The sequence below is a fragment of the Manihot esculenta genome, chromosome 2 (genome assembly GCF_001659605.2).
Source record: "Manihot esculenta cultivar AM560-2 chromosome 2, M.esculenta_v8, whole genome shotgun sequence".
Lineage (NCBI taxonomy): Eukaryota > Viridiplantae > Streptophyta > Magnoliopsida > Malpighiales > Euphorbiaceae > Manihot > Manihot esculenta.
In genome coordinates, this window is record NC_035162.2 from 27,833,678 (window position 1) to 27,838,285 (window position 4,608).

Consider the following 4,608-nt stretch of genomic DNA (forward strand, 5'->3'; position numbering starts at 1 on the left):
CAAGCTTGGAGATGTGGGGGAACGAGCTCCGGGGGTCTCTAAGCTTCAAAACTTTGATCTTAGCTCAAAAATCTTCAAAACAAAGGTAAAAACTCATAAAAATCTTGAAGGATTTGAAGAAAACAACTAAAACAACCATGGAAGGGCAAAAACTCACCTATGCCCGAAAATGGAGAGAAAAACTCGCCCATTTTCAGACATGGGGCCTTTTATAGGTGGCTGGCCAAACCACCTTAGGGGGCCAAAGGTGCTTCTGCAAGAGCACCAAGTTCGACGGTCGAACATGAGGTTCGGCGGTCGAACATGAGGTTCGGCGGCCGAACCTAGCTTTTCCTTCCTTGGTCTATTCTTTCAAAACTCAATTTCTTTCTTCATTAAAACAATAAAACATATGAAAACATTTTAGAAAACCTTTATTTTACCCTTCTAGAAGGCTCCGACATTCGAGAAATTTTGGATTTCAACGGAGATTCCGCCGGAAGGTAGGAATTTCGATACCGGGGTCTAGCCGGGTATTACAGAAATCGAGGCTAATCCTAAGCAAAATGTAAGTGCTATCATGTTAAGAAGTGGGAAAGAACTTCAAGATGTTAAGGCTGATGATAGGGGTTCACAATTGCAAAGACAAGTTGCTGAAGAAAAGCTGCCAGAAAGTGAGCTAGGAAATCTGTTTGCCCAAACAACCGGGCAAACAAGCAGAAAGAGTGCACACCTGGATAGGGACTGTTTGCCCAAGCAGTCAGAAAACTATTTGCCCAAGCAGACTGGTCAAATAGAACTAGTGCACCAGCAGAATGCAGATCAGCAAGCAAGCTTCAAGATTCCACCTCTCTTTCCAAAAAGGTTTGAAAAATCACAAAAAGAAAAAGAAGAAAAAGAAGAAAAAGAGATACTTGATACCTTCAGGAAAGTGGAGATCAACATACCTTTGCTAGATACTGTAAAGAAAATACCAAGGTACACAAAGTTCTTGAAAGAGTTGTGCACAAACCGAAGAAAGCTTGCTGAAAAAGGAAAAGTAAGTGTGGGAGAAGTTGTTACAGCTGTGATAAAAAGGAAACTCCCAGCCAAGTTGATCAGTCCAAATTTAGACCATTCTATCATGATGTTATTGATGTTAATTTACACTTTTTCTGTCTAATTTTGTGATTTTGATCTTATTCCGTAGAAAATGGTGTAAAGAGGTAATTTGGAGAAAAATGCCCTTAAAACTGCCTAAAATTGAACAAAGGAGAGCAAGCATGCTAAGTTGCAACTGATGAGGAGATAAACAAGGAAAGTAATTTGAAATTCAAATTTCAAATCTCCAAGAGCATTCAAAATTCAAACTTCAAGATTCAGCTTATTAAGGAAAGTGGTAAATAAGGAAAGTGCAGTCAGCAGAACAATTTGAAATTCAAATTTCAAATCTTCAAGAATCCCTTTCCTTATTGAGGAAGCCAAATCTCAAGAAGATATACATTCAAAATTTGAAATTCAAAATTCAGCTTGTTAAGGAAGCCAAAGAAGACATATTTGCCCCCCCAAGTCTTGCACATTCAAAATTCAAAATTCAAAAGGAGACTCCACCTCATTAATGTATACTTGGGCGGCAAGGGCAGCCACTTGAGCAGCAAGGAAGACCTAGGGCAGCACATAAAGGCTATAAATACATCTCTTTAAGGTGCTGCCCATCACACACTCTCACTCCCTCTCCTTCTCTTTAGATTCGGCGCACACCTCTCCCCAAGGCTTCGGCCACCTCTTCTCCTTCTTCTTTTCTTTATTTTCTTGTTTTGTTTCAGCCATGAGTGGCTGAAACCTTTATTTCTAGTTGAAGATTGATTGACACTTTAGTTGTTTTATGGATTGGGAGATCTGAAAACACATTGTTTAACTTTTGTTTTTCAATATTCATGCAATCTCATGCTTAATTCCATTGTTGCTTTGTTATTTTGATCAATATGGCCAATTGATTCTTGATTGCAAGGTGATAATTTGTTAGTTTGGATAGTTTTAAGTCCGTAATTGCTTGGATTGTTCAAACACAAGTAACTCTAGGTGTAAAAACTAAGGAAATTGCATGATGTAGCGATATCACCATGCGTTTGGGTAGCTAGAATTAGGTCTCTCTATTTCTTAATGCAATTGATAGTTGTTAGATGCCTAAGGCCTAAAGACGTTCCTTGGCAACTTGTTGATTAGTGATTGGTTAGAGGACGTTCCCTAATTAATTTATGCTTAAAGAGAGATATGGTGGTGAGAAGCATCTTTCATCTCCATAACTAATTTATTGAATCAAACAAGGAACCTAAGTATCAATGATCAATCCCAACAATTGAAGTGGATCCAATTCTTCAACTAGAGCTTTTCTCATATTTGAATTCCTTTACTTTTATTATTTGCTTTACTTTATTGATTTCATCATTAGTTTAATTGAATCAATCTCAATACCCCCCTTTTTACTTTACTTGTGGTTTATTTTTATTTTACTTTCAGTTTGTTTACTTGGCCTTGTTAAGGAAAATAGATAAGTATCAATTCCCTATGGATTTTATCCTTTTACCACTATCTGCAGTTGTAAAATTATTGATAACTGAAAATGTTATTTTTGATCGGCTTCGACAACCGCATAGTCACAAGTGCAAAGATAAATGGATGTTTATTGTCTCTTGCAAAATTGGTAATGTGGGCATCAAGAAGGCCATGTGCGACCTAGGTCCTTCAATTAATGTTATGCCTCTTTCTATTTATAACTCTTTGAATGCAGGTGCACTTAAAGACACTATAGTGGTCATACAATTGGCTGATAGATTTGTGGTATATCCAAAAGGCGTTCTAGAAGATGTTCTAGTTCAAGTGGATCAACTTGTCTTTCCAGCAGATTTCTATGTGATTGATATGGAGGAGGACAATAGCAACACTACTTTAGACATCTTGCTTGGACGACCCTTTTTTAGCATGACCGAAACTAATATAGATGTGCACGATGGCACATTGACCATGGAATTTGAAGGAGAAGTAATAAAATTTAATGTTTATGATGCCATGAAATACCCCTATGACATGTTCCCTATTCATAGTTTAGATATCATTGACTGTTTGAGACAAGAAATTTTTAAAATGAATCAAGATGATATGCTAAACAATTATTTTTGCAGGGAAGACAGCCAAAAAGGCGAAGGAAGCCAAAAAGAACCAAGAAAGACAGCAACAGTCTGCCGTATACAGCATACATACTGTTGTTTGCCCAAACAGACAGTAGAGGAAAAACAAGCAAGTTGCTATTTGCCCAAACAGCTCCAGTATCCAACACAGACAGATTGCAGCCTGTTCAAACCACTTCAGCAAGTAGAAAACAGTTTACCCAGGCCAGTTGAGAAGGTAGCCTCGATGAAGTGCCATCCACTCAAGCAGCCATCAAAGGAGCATAAGAAAAATTGTTGTTTGCCCAAACAGCAGGAGAGGGCAGAGTCCAATTCATCCAAACATCTAGCATAGGCAGGCTGCTGTTCAACCAAGTAAACAGCAAGGGAAAAGCAGGCAGACACTTGTTTGCCCAAGCAAGTTAAGCGAGTGACACAAGCAGAAAGCTGTTTGCCCAAACAGCAGATGGCAGAACAGAAAATTCCAGAACCAGATTTGAAGCCTCTTCCTGGACACCTGAAATACATGTACTTGGGAGCTGAAAAGACACTTCCAGTAATAGTGTCTAATCAATTAAGCCAATGAAGAAGAAAGCCTGCTACAAGTACTAAAAGAAACACAAAGGAGCCATAGGGTGGACCATAGAAGACATAAAAGGTATCTCACCTGCCACATGCATGCATAGAATACACATGGAGGAAGACTACAAACCTGTACGAGATACTTAAAGGAGACTAAATCCCCTATGATGGAAGTGATAAAAAAGGAGATAGTCAAGCTTCTAGATGCAGGAATCATCTACCCAATCTCTGATAGCAAATGGGTAAGTCCTGTACATGTAGTCCCGAAGAAAACTGGGATCACCATTGTCCCAAATGCTGAGGGAGAACTTGTCCCAACTAGTGTTCAGAATGAGTGGAGAGTATGCATGGACTATAGGAAGCTAAATGCAGCAACAAGGAATGATCACTTCCCCTTACCTTTCATAGATCAAATGCTAGAAAGGCTTACAGGTAAGTTTCACTATTGCTATTTAGATGGTTATTCAGGATTTTATCAAATTCCAGTGGCCCCAGAAGACCAAGAGAAGACCTCCTTCACTTGTCCTTTTGGTACCTTTGCGTTTAGAAGAATGCAATTCGGACTATGCAATGCACCTGCTACCTTCAAACGTTGTATGATGAGCATATTTTCTGATTATGTGGAGAAAATCATTGAAGTCTTCATGGATGACTTCACAGTGTATGGTAACTCCTTCGAATAATGCCTTGCCAATCTAGGCAAGATCCTACAAAGATGCCTTGAATCAAATCTTGTACTTAACTACGAAAAATGCCACTTCATGGTTAACCAAGGTTTGATCTTAGGCTATGTTGTTTTAGCCAAAGGAATTGAAGTGGACAAAGCCAAAGTGGATACCATAAAAAATCTACCTTACCCCACAAACGTTAGAGAAATCCGCTCCTTCCTTGGCCACGTAGG